Source organism: Thalassophryne amazonica, chromosome 6 (genome assembly GCF_902500255.1).
Source record: "Thalassophryne amazonica chromosome 6, fThaAma1.1, whole genome shotgun sequence".
NCBI lineage: Eukaryota > Metazoa > Chordata > Actinopteri > Batrachoidiformes > Batrachoididae > Thalassophryne > Thalassophryne amazonica.
In genome coordinates, this window is record NC_047108.1 from 126,571,076 (window position 1) to 126,590,202 (window position 19,127).

General features: G+C 42.0%; 1 protein-coding gene across 3 annotated transcripts in view; it reads left to right on the top strand.

Annotated features, from left to right (window-relative positions):
- Positions 1 to 19,127, top strand: part of LOC117513073 (teashirt homolog 2) — a 199,002-nt gene that overhangs the window by 50,966 nt on the left and 128,909 nt on the right. The window lies entirely within an intron of this gene.

Genomic DNA, 19,127 nt, shown 5'->3' on the forward strand with positions numbered 1-19,127 from the left:
TGTATAAATTAAAGTGTTTATTGTACATTTCAGAGGCGTTTGGTTGCAGTGTACATGTGCCTGTTACCCTCCTCTCCCAAAAGAAATGCTGCTGTCCAAATTGTTATGGACCTGACTGTATATGTCATGATGTCCCATAAAGATCAACTAGTTTAATTTAATACTCCATAAAATGAATTCCTCCTGTTACATTGTTACAGAAATATTGTTCAAATTGTGGAAATATGAACACGTCTGCAAAAATTCAAGCTACGCTTTGCAAATCACTCAGATATGCATTTTTGGAAAAGTTGGTACATTTAAGAATTCCAGGGTTGTTCTGTTATTTCTGATATACTTAGTCAGCCAAAGGTCACAGGAGATTACTTTATCTTTTTGATACATCAAAATATTTGAGTTCATTTCTAAGCGGTCAATAATTTAGCTTCTACTGAAGCTCAAGGTCATTTAGCTTTTCAAAATACAGTTCTGTGAGGTTTTTCTGCAAAACAATCCCTAAATTGAACATTACCTTACATTAAAGGGGTCGTATTATAAACCTTTTCAGGATGCTGATAGAGACTTTCATGTGTCTTAAAAATAGATATTATTAGCTATTCTAAATACCACTTGTAGCTACTGGGACAAAATTTTGATGCTGGCTTGTAACTGATTTTTCTCCATCCTTGGCAGACCCTCAATCTTTCCAACAAGTTTGCTCTAAATCGGATAAAAACTCTTGAGTTATTTTGTTCTGGATGGAGAGACAGATGGACAGAAAACAAACCCCCACATATGCTGCTGCTGTGTGGGGGTGTAATAAACCTGTTTTCATGTCTCTACAAAATGACCTGTTTTTGCACCTGTTGCTTTAAATGGAAAGGGGGCGTGGTCATTCCTCTGTTTTCAATTCAGTTTATTTAATTTATATATATATACTCAACAAAAATATAAACGCAACACTTTTGGTTTTGCTCCCATTTTGTATGAGATGAACTCAAAGATCTAAAACTTTTTCCACATACACAATATCACCATTTCCCTCAAATATTGTTCACAAACTAGTCTAAATCTGTCATAGTGAGCACTTCTCCTTTGCTGAGATAATCCATCCCACCTCACAGGTGTGCCATATCAAGATGCTGATTAGACACCATGATTAGTGCACAGATGTGCCTTAGACTGTCCACAATAAAAGGCCACTCTGAAAGGTGCAGTTTTGTTTTATTGGGGGGGGGGGATACCAGTCAGTATCTGGTGTGACCACCATTTGCCTCATGCAGTGCAACACATCTCCTTCGCATCATCCGTGAAGAGAATACCTCTCCAATGTGCCAAATGCCAGCGAATGTGAGCATTTGCCCACTCAAATCGGTTACGACGACGAACTGGAGTCAGGTCGAGACCCCGATGTGGACGACGAGCATGCAGATGAGCTTCCCTGAGATGGTTTCCGACAGTTTGTGCAGAAATTCTTTGGTTATGCAAACCGATTGTTCCAGCAGCTGTCCGAGTGGCTGGTCTCAGATGATCTTGGAGGTGAACATGCTGGATGTGGAGGTCCTGGGCTGGTGTGGTTACACGTGGTCTGCGGTTGTGAGGCTGGTTGGATGTACTGCCAAATTCTCTGAAACGACTTTGGAGATTTAGACTGGTTTGTGAACAATATTTGAGGGAAATGGTGATATTGTGTATGTGGAAAAAGATTTAGATCTTTGAGTTCATCTCATACAAAATGGGAGCAAAACCAAAAGTGTTGCGTTTATATTTTTGTTGAGTGTATATATATATATATATATATATATATATATATATATATATATATAGTGCCAAATCACAGCAAAGCTGCCTCAGGGTGATTCTTTTTTTTTTTTGCCTGTGCGGCACCTGTGGCTGAATCAGCTCAGGGGGTGTGTCTCACAGAGCAAGCAAGACTTCGCATATGTATTTCCATGACATATGTAACAGAAGTCTAAAATAAGGAATCTGAGGCCTAATGTTTGCTGATATCAGGACAAATTATTCATACTTAAATAGAATTCTGAGACTTTGAAATCTGGACTATATTTAAGCTGTATAATGTAGATAAAAACTGATGACACCTTTTAATGATCATATTATTGAAAGTCCCAGATTGGTTGAATTTATTCCATCCATTTTCTGTTCCTACTTATGGGTCATGGGGGGGGGGGGGGGGGGGGGGGGGCTGCAGCCTATCCCAGCACTCATAGGGCATGAGGCGGGGTGCACCCTGGACAGGACACCAGCCTGTCACAGGGCCACATACAGGCAGACAAACACATTCATACCTACGGACAATGTACAGTTTAACCTGCATGTCTCTGGATGAGGGAGGAAGCCGAGCACCCAGAGGGAACCCACGCAAACATGGGGACAACAGAAAGGCCACAGGTCAGAATCGAACCCACAACCTTTGTGCTGTGAGGCAGCAGTGCTAACCACTAAGCCAACGTGCTGCTGGTTGAACTTGTTGAAATTATTTGTAGAATCTGTTGACAGTTCTTATTAAGAACCTCCACAAAAGAAGGATCAGATCAAAATGAAATGATATCCAAAAAATATAGACATAAATAAGAAAATTAATAATTTATTAACTGTTTGTAGATGCAGTATTAAATGGACTGCATTTATATAGTGCTTTTCCATCTGCATCAGACACTCAAAGCGCTTTACAATTATGCCTCACATTCACCCCAATATCAGGGTGCTGCCATACAAGGCGCTCAATACACACCGGGAGCAACTAGGGGATTAAAGACCTTGCCCAAGGGCCCTTAGTGATTTTCCAGTCAGGCGAGGATTTGAACCCATGATCTTCTGGACTCAAGCCCAACACCTTAACCACTAGACCATCACCTCCCCTATTCATGTTCAGGAATATTTTATTAAATCTGCGACTTGAATAAAGTGCACATACTATTCCAGATGAAATATTAATGCATTCCAAAAATGTATTTTTTGTTGATGACTGACTCAGTTTTTTATTTACAGTAATTCTGAATCCTCTACAAATTAATGTTCATTTTTTTAATCATGATTTTGGATGGTTATGGCTTTCCTATTTACAGTGTACTTAGTGTGAACTTCATCCCAATTTAAATCTTGTCTTTTCATATCTTTTATTGTGTTTTTATTGTTATTCTCGCTGCGCAGGGTGTTTATAGATCTGTTAAGTCCATTTTGTTTCCATGCCACATTACAGACTATCCGTCTTTGTGTCTCACCATTTTATATGTTTTAACTGTGTGCAACATAAAATAAATCCCTGCTTCTGCATTTTAAGGCTGGTGAATCTTTGCTGACAACTCTGCGCCGTAACAGAAAGCCCTTTTCTCCTTTTTGCATACACATGAAAGAGGGGGAATTTCCGCAGAGGATGGATTTACAACTTTATCCTCACATGATTAATATTACACAGCGAGGTCTTTGTACAGGAAGCAGCATGTCTAATTACGGTCCAACTGTGTCTGAACGAAAGCAAACATGATGCCAAAGGCTGCCAGCGTGGAGTCGCGCTGACACGTCACACATGGTGGGTGCAGGGGTGATGTCATCGCCACCCAGATTTCACGAGGCTAAGTCCTCGACTGATTGAGCAACAGCAGAACTGGGGTTCGCGGTGTTCTTCCAGCTGGCATCTGGACTCCTGAAACACGGGCATATGGGATTTAACTTCAATAAAAGCCAACAAGGATGTTTTTCAAGGTTGTCGACTAAACACATAATGATACCGATGACCTCACTGATGATGACTACAGTATGTTCACAGATTCTTCAACCTCTCCCTCTTTAGAAGAATTTCAGGGACTCTGCATCTTCCCACGATTCCCTGAGCCTCGTATATCTCAGCACAGACATTTAAGAGTTTGCTCGCCAGGCCGGCTGTAAGTCATCCTGTCTATCACCACCAAGCCATTTGATTTTCGACTGTTACTTATAAACCAGAACAGCGTTTTTATGATTAACGGAGAGATGGCGAAACAGCTGAAAGCGGCCTGTACACAGTTTCACCCTCATGTTTTGGGGTTTTTGTCTTTCGGAGATGATGTAAATAGGGACGTACAAATCCAATCACAGAAGTCTGAATCAGACCTGATTAAGGCATTTTCTTTTTTTATCAGTATTGTATTAATTAAATGTCTTCCCTCTGCTTCATAAGCTTGGTGATGACTTTGCTAACAGCCACCGCTCTATCAGTGCTTACAGCTCACTCTTCAGCAGCACCTCAGTGCACATTTTAAAAGCATATTTATGCTCTGCTTCACTTCTGACGTATCGCATGTGGTGCTCTGCTTACTGGCCAATCAGGTAGCGCTTTCCACATGAATATGTGTTTGAGTTTTTCTCATGATCTGTGTTTTCCTTCTACAAACAGGCACTGTACAGGACAGAAGGGTGAGGGATTGGAATCTCCTACATTATTGTGCAAAGGTTGTATGCATCCCAGAGTTATAGTAAAAGTGTTTGATGCCCCATTCCCTTCTTTATTGGCATGTCAATACGAAATCATTTCCAAAAAAGTGAGCTATATTTTTTATTCAATAATAATAATAATAGTAATTTCTTTGTAAGTGTACCAGCCAGTGGAATACCACACAAACACACTTGCAAATGATTGTGTAATATTACAAGGATTGTAAAACACAATTACACAAACTTTAAGTCGTGTTATCTTTAAAATACACTCAACAAAAATATAGACACAACACTTTTGGTTTTGCTCCCATTTTGTATGAGATGAACTCAAAGATCTAAAACTTTTTCCACATACACAATATCACCATTTCCCTCAAATATTGTTCACAAACCAGTCTAAATCTGTGATAGTGAGCACTTCTCCTTTGCTGAGATAATCCATCCCACCTCACAGGTGTGCCATATCAAGATGCTGATTAGACACCATGATTAGTGCACAGGTGTGCCTTAGACTGCCCACAATAAAAGGCCACTCTGAAAGGTGCAGTTTTATCACACAGCACAATGCCACAGATGTCGCAAGATTTGAGGGAGCGTGCAGTTGGCATGCTGACAGCAGGAATATCAACCAGAGCTGTTGCTCGTGTATTGAATGTTCATTTCTCTACCATAAGCCGTCTCCAAAGGCGTTTCAGAGAATTTGGCAGTACATCCAACCAGCCTCACAACCGCAGACCACGTGTAACCACACCAGCCCAGGACCTCCACATCCAGCATGTTCACCTCCAAGATCGTCTGAGACCAGCCACTCGGACAGCTGCTGAAACAATCGGTTTGCATAACCAAAGAATTTCTGCACAAACTGTCAGAAACCGTCTCAGGGAAGCTCATCTGCATGCTCGTCGTCCTCATCCGGGTCTCGACCTGACTCCAGTTCATCGTCGTAACCGACGAGAGTGGGCAAATGCTCACATTCGCTGGCATTTGGCACGTTGGAGAGGTGTTCTCTTCACGGATGAATCCCGGTTCACACTGTCAATCAATCAATCAATCAATTTTTTTTATATAGCGCCAAATCACAACAAACAGTTGCCCCAAGGCGCTTTATATTGTAAGGCAAGGCCATACAATAATTATGTAAAACCCCAACGGTCAAAACGACCCCCTGTGAGCAAGCACTTGGCTACAGTGGGAAGGAAAAACTCCCTTTTAACAGGAAGAGACCTACAGCAGAACCAGGCTCAGGGAGGGGCAGTCTTCTGCTGGGACTGGTTGGGGCTGAGGGAGAGAACCAGGAAAAAGACATGCTGTGGAGGGGAGCAGAGATCGATCACTAATGATTAAATGCAGAGTGGTGCATACAGAGCAAAAAGAGAAAGAAACAGTGCATCATGGGAACCCCCCAGCAGTCTACGTCTATAGCAGCATAACTAAGGGATGGTTCAGGGTCACCTGATCCAGCCCTAACTATAAGCTTTAGCAAAAAGGAAAGTTTTAAGCCTAATCTTAAAAGTAGAGAGGGTGTCTGTCTCCCTGATCTGAATTGGGAGCTGGTTCCACAGGAGAGGAGCCTGAAAGCTGAAGGCTCTGCCTCCCATTCTACTCTTACAAACCCTAGGAACTACAAGTAAGCCTGCAGTCTGAGAGCGAAGCGCTCTATTGGGGTGATATGGTACTACGAGGTCCCTAAGATAAGATGGGACCTGATTATTCAAAACCTTATAAGTAAGAAGAAGAATTTTAAATTCTATTCTAGAATTAACAGGAAGCCAATGAAGAGAGGCCAATATAGGTGAGATATGCTCTCTCCTTCTAGTCCCCGTCAGTACTCTAGCTGCAGCATTTTGAATTAACTGAAGGCTTTTTAGGGAACTTTTAGGACAACCTGATAATAATGAATTACAATAGTCCAGCCTAGAGGAAATAAATGCATGAATTAGTTTTTCAGCATCACTCTGAGACAAGACCTTTCTGATTTTAGAGATATTGCGTAAATGCAAAAAAGCAGTCCTACATATTTGTTTAATATGCGCTTTGAATGACATATCCTGATCAAAAATGACTCCAAGATTTCTCACAGTATTACTAGAGGTCAGGGTAATGCCATCCAGAGTAAGGATCTGGTTAGACACCATGTTTCTAAGATTTGTGGGGCCAAGTACAATAACTTCAGTTTTATCTGAGTTTAAAAGCAGGAAATTAGAGGTCATCCATGTCTTTATGTCTGTAAGACAATCCTGCAGTTTAGCTAATTGGTGTGTGTCCTCTGGCTTCATGGATAGATAAAGCTGGGTATCATCTGCGTAACAATGAAAATTTAAGCAATACCGTCTAATAATACTGCCTAAGGGAAGCATATATAAAGTGAATAAAATTGGTCCTAGCACAGAACCTTGTGGAACTCCATAATTAACTTTAGTCTGTGAAGAAGATTCCCCATTTACATGAACAAATTGTAATCTATTAGACAAATATGATTCAAACCACCGCAGCGCAGTGCCTTTAATACCTATGGCATGCTCTAATCTCTGTAATAAAATTTTATGGTCAACAGTATCAAAAGCAGCACTGAGGTCTAACAGAACAAGCACAGAGATGAGTCCACTGTCCAAGGCCATAAGAAGATCATTTGTAACCTTCACTAATGCTGTTTCTGTACTATGATGAATTCTAAAACCTGACTGAAACTCTTCAAATAGACCATTCCTCTGCAGATGATCAGTTAGCTGTTTTACAACTACCCTTTCAAGAATTTTTGAGAGAAGAGGAAGGTTGGAGATTGGCCTATAATTAGCTAAGATAGCTGGGTCAAGTGATGGCTTTTTAAGTAATGGTTTAATTACTGCCACCTTAAAAGCCTGTGGTACATAGCCAACTAACAAGATAGATTGATCATATTTAAGATCGAAGCATTAAATAATGGTAGGGCTTCCTTGAGCAGCCTGGTAGGAATGGGGTCTAATAAACATGTTGATGGTTTGGATGAAGTAACTAATGAAAATAACTCAGACAGAACAATCGGAGAGAAAGAGTCTAACCAAATACCGGCATCACTGAAAGCAGCCAAAGATAACGATACGTCTTTGGGATGGTTATGAGTAATTTTTTCTCTAATAGTAAAATTTGTTAGCAAAGAAAGTCATGAAGTCATTACTAGTTAAAGTTAATGGAATACTCAGCTCAATAGAGCTCTGACTCTTTGTCAGCCTGGCTACAGTGCTGAAAGAAACCTGGGGTTGTTCTTATTTTCTTCAATTAGTGATGAGTAGAAAGATGTCCTAGCTTTACGGAGGGCTTTTTTTATAGAGCAACAGACTCTTTTTCCAGGCTAAGTGAAGATCTTCTAAATTAGTGAGATGCCATTTCCTCTCCAACTTACGGGTTATCTGCTTTAAGCTACGAGTTTGTGAGTTATACCACGGAGTCAGACACTTCTGATTTAAAGCTCTCTTTTTCAGAGGAGCTACAGCATCCAAAGTTGTCTTCAATGAGGATGTAAAACTATTGACGAGATACTCTATCTCCCTTACAGAGTTTAGGTAGCTACTCTGCACTGTGTTGTTATATGGCATTAGAGAACATAAAGAAGGAATCATATCCTTAAACCTAGTTACAGCGCTTTCTGAAAGACTTCTAGTGTAATGAAACTTATTCCCTACTGCTGGGTAGTCCATCAGAGTAAATGTAATGTTATTAAGAAATGATCAGACAGAAGGGAGTTTTCAGGGAATACTGTTAAGTCTTCTATTTCCATACCATAAGTCAGAACAAGATCTAAGATATGATTAAAGTGGTGGGTGGACTCATTTACTTTTGAGCAAAGCCAATAGAGTCTAATAATAGATTAAATGCAGTGTTGAGGCTGTCATTCTCAGCATCTGTGTGGATGTTAAAATCGCCCACTATAATTATCTTATCTGAGCTAAGCACTAAGTCAGACAAAAGGTCTGAAAATTCACAGAGAAACTCACAGTAACGACCAGGTGGACGATAGATAATAACAAATAAAACTGGATTTTGGGACTTCCAATTTGGATGGACAAGACTAAGAGACAAGCTTTCAAATGAATTAAAGCTCTGTCTGGGTTTTTGATTAATTAATAAGCTGGAATGGAAGATTGCTGCTAATCCTCCGCCCCGGCCCGTGCTACGAGCATTCTGACAGTTAGTGTGACTCGGGGGTGTTGACTCATTTAAACTAACATATTCATCCTGCTGTAACCAGGTTTCTGTAAGGCAGAATAAATCAATATGTTGATCAATTATTATATCATTTACCAACAGGGACTTAGAAGAGAGAGACCTAATGTTTAATAGACCACATTTAACTGTTTTAGTCTGTGGTGCAGTTGAAGGTGCTATATTATTTTTTCTTTTTGAATTTTTATGATTAAATAGATTTTTGCTGGTTATTGGTAGTCTGGGAGCAGGCACCGTCTCTACGGGGATGGGGTAATGAGGGGATGGCAGGGGAGAGAAGCTGCAGAGAGGTGTGTAAGACTACAACTCTGCTTCCTGGTCCCAACCCTGGATAGTCACGGTTTGGAGGATTTAAGAAAATTGGCCAGATTTCTAGAAATGAGAGCTGCTCCATCCAAAGTGGGATGGATGCCGTCTCTCCTAACAAGACCAGGTTTTCCCCAGAAGCTTTGCCAATTATCTATGAAGCCCACCTCATTTTTTGGACACCACTCAGACAGCCAGCAATTCAGGAGAACATGCGGCTAAGCATGTCACTCCCGGTCCGATTGGGGAGGGCCCAGAGAAAACTACAGAGTCCGACATTGTTTTTGCAAAGTTACACACCGATTTAATGTTAATTTTAGTGACCTCCGATTGGCGTAACCGGGTGTCATTACTGCCGACGTGAATTACAATCTTACCAAATTTACGCTTAGCCTTAGCCAGCAGTTTCAAATTTCCTTCAATGTCGCCTGCTCTGGCCCCCGGAAGACAATTGACTATGGTTGCTGGTGTCGCTAACTTCACATTCTCAAAACAGAGTCGCCAATAACCAGAGTTTGATCCTCGGCGGGTGTGTCGCCGAGTGGGGAAAAACGGTTAGAGATGTGAACGGGTTGGTGGTGTACACGGGGCTTCTGTTTAGGGCTACGCTTCCTCCTCACAGTCACCCAGTCGGCCTGCTTTCCCGGCTGCTCGGGATCTGCCAGGGGGGAACTAACGGCGGCTAAGCTACCTTGGTCTGCACCGACTACAGGGGCCTGGCTAACTGTAGAATTTTCCACGGTGCGGAGCCGAGTCTCCAATTCGCCCAGCCTGGCCTCCAAAGCTACGAATAAGCTACACTTATTACAAGTACCATTACTGCTAAAGGAGGCCGAGGAATAACTAAACATTTCACACCCAGAGCAGAAAAGTGCGGGAGAGACAGGAGAAGCCGCCATGCTAAATCGGCTAAGAGCTAGTAGCTACGCTAAGCTAGCGGATTCCTAAAAACACGCAAAGTGAATAATGTGTAAATAATTTATAGGTGATTCAGCAGAAGGAGTGCTTTAGTTAAGGCACGTAAAGATTACACTGGGAAACAAATCGTAATCTAGATAACTAGATCAATCTAACTGTGCAGAGTAAACAGCTAACAGATACAGAAAAACACCGCTGTGCTCCGGAACAGGAAGTGATACAATACCGCAGTGAGAGCCAACCACCAGTAGAGGCCTAAACAGGCGCCTCTCAGCTGAACGCCAGAGAAAAGGCGTTCTCTGCGTTCTCTGCCATCTGCCCTGTCCAGGGCAGATGGCAGACAGCGTGTGTGGCGTCGTGTGGGTGAGCGGTTTTCTGATGTCAGTGTTGTGGATTGAGTGGCCCATGGTGGCGGTGGGGTTATGGTATGGCCAGGCGTCTGTTATGGACGAAGAACACAGGTGCATTTTATTGATGGCATTTTCAATGCACAGAGATACCGTGACGAGATCCTGAGGCCCATTGTTGTGCCATACATCCAAGAACATCACCTCATGTTGCAGCAGGATAATGCACGGCCCCATGTTGCAAGGATCTGTACACAATTCTTGGAAGCTGAAAATGTCTTCACTATCACAGATTTAGACTGGTTTGTGAACAATATTTGAGGGAAATGGTGATATTGTGTATGTGGAAAAAGTTTTAGATCTTTGAGTTCATCTCATACAAAATGGGAGCAAAACCAAAAGTGTTGCGTTTATATTTTTGTTGAGTGTAGTTTGTGAGGTCATGTGACTTATGCTCTGATGCAACTTATATACTGAAACATCACACCTAATGTTCCAGTGTTCCACACCCAGTGAACCCAATGTTCATATCGATTATCATCACAGTAGAAATTCAATACTCATTTAATTTATTTATGCATATTTATCATCTTTTCATACTTGTAATGCTTTTATGATGCATTAAATTTGCCTAAAACGTTTTGCACAGTACTGTATATTATAGACACACACACTCATCTTCAACCGCTTAGTCCATTTAAGGGTTGCGGGGGGCTGGAGCCTATCCCAGCAGTCATAGAGTGTGAGGCGGGGGACACCCAGGACAGGACGCCATTTTTTAAAGATTCCAATCCACCTAACTGCATGTCTTTGGATGTGGGAGGAAACCGGTGCATCCAGAGGAAACCCACGCAAACATGGGGAGACCATGCAAACTCCACACAGATAGGCCACAGGCTGGAATTGAACCCATGACCTCCTAGCTGTGAGGCAATAGTGCTAACCACTAAACCACCGTGCTGCCATATTATAGACATTTGTCACATAATAATAATAATAATAGTAATAATAATAATAATAATAATAATAATAATAATAATAAGGATGAATGTATTGTTAACATTTAAAATACATCCACCATTTCTTTTCATCCATTCAGTCAATATTATGCTGAGTGTTCTAGTTTTACTACAACAGTGCTGTAGTAAGCGGAACTGATAAGAGCTGTAAAAAATTCCATTTGTTTATTTTGTAAAAATAAATCAAATAAAATATTAAGGAACAGCTTGGTTTCAACTGTCAAGCATAGCCATTGGATTGACCTTAAAGCTAGAGTTGGTAGTCCTGGAGAGCTAGCAAGAGAGCTAGGAAGATGTAGCACCTCCTCTAGGTTCCATCCCCTACCCCGTCAGTGCTCCGTTCAAAGCCATGGCCCCACAAACTTGAACGCGCACATACAGAGATGCTAACGTTAGCTTTTGGGCTAATATGAGCTACAAAAGTAGCCAAGTTGGCAAATCTTATATGAAAATAACAAATCCCCCCAAAGCAAAAGTAATTACCTGTCCAACAGAAAGAGAGCAACCTCTGCATCACTTTTCAGGCCCTTCACATGCCTCAGTTGTTTCCACCGAGAAAATGCTGCACCGATGTTGACTCTCGTCTGACCTCTTGCTTTATCCCGAGCCTTTTTCATTGCAGCCTTTTCTGCCTCCGGCTTTCTTTTCCTTGGCTTTCTATCAGGGTGAGCCGTTAAACGTAACGGCGGAAGTGGTAGTTTCAGCTGTATTCCCTCTGCCATTGTACCGAAGTGAACTTCTTCGGTGAAATGAGATGAGTGTGTACACGCGGAGAAGGGAGGGACAGAGGGGGGCGTTGAGCCTGGTGACGTGAGCAGGAAGAACTAGACATGAAGGCATCTGTTTGGTTTTTTGAGAGCGCACCGCAGGGCTTATATTGATCCTACAGCTGCTACAGATGTCTGATTTTTTTTCATTCCTTTTTCTGAAAACATAATGTATTGACTACTGTTAGGATAGACGGACCATTTCACCCAATATAACAAAAAGTGTTTCCGAACACACTTACCTACTCTAGCTGTAAGGTGTATGCAGTTTGCTGTGTGCAAATGTAATATCTAGTAGTATCGGTTCAAGAGTTACTTTCAGCAGATGATCAATATTAAATGACTCGGTTTGGGATCAGGGCAAAAGAACTTGATTGGGAAATCCCCAGTAGCGTATGTTCTGTTTCTCATTATGATGATAATCCAGGTCTTCACAGGAAATCTAAGTATTCGTGGTCATCCTCGCATGTAAACATCAGGTTGTGGTTTTCTGTCTTTATTTCTCGAAGCTTGTTTTTAATACAGTATCTGTTGTAGACGAATGGGAGTGTGGTGTTTTTTTCTGATGCACCTGTGAAAAGTCGTTGATTCTAAAGTGTCAAAATAAGTCATGTTCAATCCAAAAACGTTTAAGTTGTCAAGGACATATTTTCCTCCCTCTCATATCCTGACAAACATTGACTCAGCAGTTGTCTGCTGTATTTTCAGTGCTGGTATCTCGCACTTCCCCCCTCAGACCATTTTAAAGTTGTAGAAAGTGGTCATTTTGTGTGTCTGTTGGAGGCAAACATTGTGGGAAACCTGAAGACATTTTGTCCTCTGTGGTCTCCTCTTCCTGTCCGTTGAGTCTGAGAAAAGCATTAACTATTTCTTTTGATTATTTTAAACCTTTTGTGCAGATCAGAAATATGTCAGTTAAAACGGACATATTACAGATGTCTTACTGTAAAAACAGATAAAAGCCCAAATACCCTATTGGTAACTGGGAAGACCTTTTTTAATGTAATGACCAGATGCCATGAATGGGCCATGTCAGGCCTGGGAGCATTTTGGCGTTGTCGCTGCTTCCACCACTGTGGGTCCTGAATGGCAACCACCCAGCCAGACAGCAGGTCCAGCCCCAACTCTCAAAAGTAGCCATCTGCCTGCCTCAGTCAGGTGATTATATGGATGCTCCTTGGCCTTTTCCCGTTGCTGGGGCCCTCAAAATTGGGTCTCCCTATTTAACCATTCGTTTAACACAAAGTCATTTGAGCAGTACCCAAGAATCCTCTGAATGGACCAAGTACCAAAGCATCCGGTCATCGCTGTAGGTCACTGGTTAGCATCGTATTCTCACGCAACCTAACCATAAGCCAGGATGCTCCGGGACTCTGAAGACATGGACCTTTATTCTCCTGCAAAGGTATTGTTGTCACCAAACACCTCTCTCCAAAGATGACACCTCATGACTCCATATGCTGTTTGTCTGTTGCTCTCAAGTGTTGAACTTTGAGACATGAGTGATGCTGCTAAGATAAGTGGAACGACAACATTTTGTCTCCCCACTTATCTTAGCAGTATCACTCATGTCTCAAAATTAAACACTTTGAATGCATACAGACACACCTGTGATGGATGAACATAGTAAATCCTGTGTAGCCTGGATCTTAGTCTTGATGCAAGATAATCATGACCTGAGACATTCTCCACTCATCTTTGGAAGTGCTGCAGTCCGTATCCATTGGTCTCCACAATCGTAGCCAACACCCAGTCCATGGAAGTGCTGGTGTGACCCAGAACACATCCCTCATGGAAACCACAACTCACCGGGAAGAAGTCAGAGAGTCTATCCTCACTCCACATAGCACTTACAGTACCTGTGAATCGGCCGGATATGATGTCCAGCAACTTATTCCACAAATTTCCAGGACATCCCAGAGAGCAGGCAGGTCAGTTGTCAAAAGGCTGCAAAAATCAACATAAGTTGCAAAGACACATCAAAGATATTCACGGTTGCGTTCAGTGAATGTGTTCAGTCAAGTCCAACTGGGACTGAATCTTGTAAAAGAAATAGTTTGATAATTTTCAAACTTGGCTTTATTTTTGGTTGTCATATTTTCATTCGGGATAAAAATTAATTAAACAAGTGCATTATTTATTCATGATGCAAGCATTGTTGCAGAAAGCAGAAGCTAAACAGTTAATTCTGACATGCGCATGTAGTGCTCTGTAACACCCAGTCCCTTCTCAGGAGTTAACTTGCAATGACTCAATGGACAGCAGACATTGGGGAAGCCAGCTAGGCTAAAGTAAGCAGCTAACTGTATAGACTGTGTTGGCATATTGCAAAGAGTGCAGACAGGTTTGCTGGGTGTGTCTCATGAAGAAAGCAGGATATCAACCATGGACTAATATGACACATGTCACAGAGGTTTAAAACAAACCATTTCAAACCTAAAATGTAGTAAAATAGTGGCAGACTTTCTCCATGCACAGTTATACAACTGTTGGAATTTGGAACTGTTGGAAAAGTACAACTCAGGGCAACTCACTGCGGAACAGCTCAGATGAGCAAACCACGAAAACATCGAGCCTTCAGACAGGCGTGCATGATGCCGCTGTGACGGTTCATGCACGCGGGAACACAGTGCGAGCAGCTGCGCGATGTGTAAACACATCATGCAGCTGCTGTGGAAATAAAAAAATAAATAAATACATGCCACCCACAGGATACGAACCTGCACTTTCTGAAAGCTCTGATTGCCAGCCAGAAACTTTTCCAGCTACCATCGCTGTCCTGTAAAAGGTGCGGGAAAATGCCTGATATCAAGAAGGACAGGGACGTATTTAAAAAAAATAAAACGACACACCATATAAAAACGCCACATTTTATTGAATACCTCTTATGAAGTGGGCAATACAAATATGAACCGTTTTTTCTTCTGTAGATGACCCATGGTCACAGACATACAGTCATGAAATGACATGAATGAGAAGCAGGACGCTCTTATCATATCCACATCTGCTGAGGGTGTGTCCAGCCGGCCCGGCATGCGTGTCCTACCCGACACGCATGTCTTGTGCACGGTGCACCGCAGGACAGACACCGCGTCATGTGGAACAGAGCTCACGTGGGTGATGTGACATGCAGATCGCCCGGTGCATGTTATCATCTGACAGTCCATTTCACCTGGGGTAGCCTGTCAGTGTGCGCGGTGTGTGTGGTGTGCGCGCGCTCGCTACAGCCCATTGCAACAGTTATATATTGATCTCTGCTCCCCTCCACAGCATGTCTTTTTCCTGGTTCTCTCCCTCAGCCCCAACCAGTCCCAGCAGAAGACTGCCCCTCCCTGAGCCTGGTTCTGCTGGAGGTTTCTTCCTGTTAAAAGGGAGTTTTTCCTTCCCACTGTAGCCAAGTGCTTGCTTACAGGGGGTCGTTTTGACCGTTGGGGTTTTACATAATTATTGTATGGCCTTGCCTTACAATATAAAGCGCCTTGGGCAACTGTTTGTTGTGATTTGGCGCTATATAAAAAAAAATTGATTGATTGATATATGTTTCTATGTATGTCCATGTGAGGGCAGCAAGCAGATGCACTTGCGTCACAGTGGACAGTTGTTAGTTATGTCTGTCCAAATGTCTGTTCCAAACACAGTACGTGTTCCCCAGCCATGACGTCCAGAACCACAGATGCTCCACAGCCACTCCTGTCGGCCGAACACACCCCCTGTCAGTTCGCGTGCACACCAACGTGTCACTGTGTCCTGTTTGCAAAGCCACACTCATGGGGGCACTTAGACAAATTTTACATCCAGCTCGACAGTGATCATCTGCTGACTGTTGTTGTGGTAATAGCACGAATGGCCACACATTTCCTAAGTGCCATGCGAGCGGTGTTAGATGTTCATGTGTGTCACCTTGAATTTGGCCGAAACCTGCAGCGATAGGGTTCGATGGGCTCTCACAGCGCCCACTCTGTCTTTCAGCTGCTGGTGTGCACAGATAGTTGTAGCAACAGGTGTACGAGATGTTGGAGGAAGCTACGATTTTACATGTTTTGCACACGATTCCTGCTTCATGCGCAATTTGACCAAATTTGCACTATGTGTGAAGGAGCCCTTATGTTGGTCAAACCTAATGTTTGCACATTATGACCCCTTTAAGATAATTCAGTGATGTCTCATGCGCGAGTAAGTCTTATCATAGCTACTTTTTTCCTGATTTGTCCAATCCTGCTAAAATATTCTTCACTGTATTTGAGAAGATCTGTCTTTGTGGCACACCGTCTCGCTGTGTCAGTGACCGACATGCCATCTCTGTGCTGTGTTGTGTGTCCGTGGTTATTGTCGCCTGAGGCCCAGTCATCCCTACCACATAATAGGGGTCACACACAGATCATTGCTTTTGCCAAAGGCCCCGACATCAACACTGAGTGACCCAGGCAGGACGGTGGTGCAGCGGCTGGTCGGTGACGGATCAGGAAATAACGCCAATATCATTGGCTCCATCGTTACTGTTATAGAAAGGAATATTTTCTTGTATCCATAGAAATGAGATGTATTTCTCCTGTTTGCTGTTTTTGGTAAGATGAAACCTTGTTAGGATGAGAGGAAATGGTCAGGTTGGAGGAGTTAATGGCAGTGACTTCCTTCTTTCTTTCTTTTTTCGAGGTTGCCACAGCAGATCTGCATGTTGATTTGCCACAGGTTTTCATGCCAGATGCCCTTCTTGATGCAACTCCACATTAGTTGGCCACCACAGCTGCCCAAGTCTGGAGTAGTTAACTGTGCTAAAATCACATCTGTTTGATAAGAATCCCACCATAAAATTTCCCGTTGTATTCCTGTAACTCCTCCTGAAATGACTGTTGGCTCCACCAAAGCAGTCGTGCTTCTGTTTTTTTTTTTTGTTGTTCCTTTTTTATGAAACTTGTAGCTTGCCTGGCCTGCAGTAGAAACTGGGCCAAATCTGCATAGAGAGCCATGAAATTTTTAAACAATATTCCACATCGCATGATAGTGTGTTTTAGTAATGAACTGTTTTTTGATAGGCTTGGAAAAAAAAAAGTCTGGATGTGGACTTTTTCAAGAATTTCTTGAAGAATTATGTAAGATAAGATCAACTTTATTTATCCCAGAGTAAATTATTTTGCCAGGATACCGAAACAGTAAACGGTGAACAGTTTTGTTGTTGTTTTTTTTACAATAAGTATGACAAATTTACATGAAATGACTGGAAGACATTTGCACAAGATGTTGATAATATTGCACATGACTCTGAGTAACTGAATAACTCTGTTGATTATGGATTCATCCTGCAGAAGGGGGAAATTACAACCCCTGGCAATAATTATGGAATCACCGGCCTCGGAGGATGTTCATTCAGTTGTTTAATTTTGTAGAAAAAAAGCAGATCACAGACATGACACAAAACTAAAGTCATTTCAAATGGCAACTTTCTGGATTTAAGAAACACTATAAGAAATCAGGAAAAAAATTGTGGCAGTCAGTAACGGTTACTTTTTTAGACCAAGCAGAGGGAAAAAAATATGGAATCACTCAATTCTGAGGAATAAATTATGGAATCACCCTGTAAATTTTCATCCCCAAAACTAACACCTGCATCAAATTAGATCTGCTCGTTAGTCTGCATCTGAAAGGAGTGATCACACCTTGGAGAGCTGTTGCACCAAGTGCACTGACATGAATCATGGCTCCAACACGAGAGATGTCAATTGAAACAAAGGAGAGGATTATCAAACTCTTAAAAGAGGGTAAATCATCACGCAATGTTGCAAAGATGTTGGTTGTTCACAGTCAGCTGTGTCTAAACTCTGGACCAAATACAAACATGGGAAGGTTGTTAAAGGCAAACATACTGGTAGACCAAGGAAGACATCAAAGCATCAAGACAGAAAACTTAAAGCAATATGTCTCAAAAATCGAAAATGCACAACAAAACAAATGAGGAGGAAACTGGAGTCAATGTCAGTGAGCGAACTGTAAAAACCGCCTAAAGGAAATGGGATTTACATACAGAAAAGCTAAACAAAAGCCATCATTAACACCTAAACAGAAAAAAACAAGGTTACAATGGGCTAAAGAAAAGCAGTCGTGGACTGTGGATGACTGGATGAAAGTCATATTCAGTGATGAATCTCGAATCTGCATTGGGCAAGGTGATGATGCTGGAACTTTTGTTTGGTGCCGTTCCAATGAGATTTCTAAAGATGACTGCCTGAAGAGAACATGTAAATTTCCACAGTCATTGATGATATGCGGCTGCATGTCAGGTAAAGGCACTGGGGAGATGGCTGTCATTACATCATCAATAAATGCACAAGTTTACGTTGATATTTTAGACACTTTTCTTATCGCATCAATTGAAAGGATGTTTGGGGATGATGAAATCATTTTTCAAGATGATAATGCATCTTGCCATAGAGCAAAAAACGGTGAAAACATTCCTTGCAAAAAGACACATAGGGTCAATGTCATGGCCTGCAAATAGTCCGGATCTTAATCCAATTGAAAATCTTTGGTGGAAGTTGAAGAAAATGGTCCATGACAAGGCTCCAACCTGCAAAGCTGATCTGGCAACAGCAATCAGAGAAAGTTGGAGCCAGATTGATGAAGAGTACTGTTTGTCACTCATTAAGTCCATGCCTCAGAGACTGCAAGCTGTTAGAAAAGCCAGAGGTGGTGCAACAAAATACTAGTGATGTGTTGGAGCGTTCTTTTGTTTTTCATGATTCCATCATTTTTTTCCTCAGAATTGAGTGATTCCATATTTTTTTCCCTCTGCTTGGTCTAAAAAAGTAACCGTTACTGACTGCCACAATTATTTTTCCTGATTTCTTATAGTGTTTCTTAAAGCCAGAAAGTTGCCATTTGAAATGACTTTAGTTTTGTGTCATGTCTGTGATCTGCTTTTTTTCTACAAAATTAAACAACTGAATGAACATCCTCCGAGGCCGGTGATTCCATCATTTCTACCAGGGGTTGTATACAGTCTGATTGTTACAGGTAGGAAAGACCTCCTGTGGCATTCTGCGGTGCACTTCAGTGGCCTCAGTCTGTGGCTGAAGGTGCTCTGACTGGATGTTAGGGGGCATGCAGGGAGTGGAAGGTGTTGTCCAGGATGCTGAGCAGTTTCCTCAACATCCTCCTCT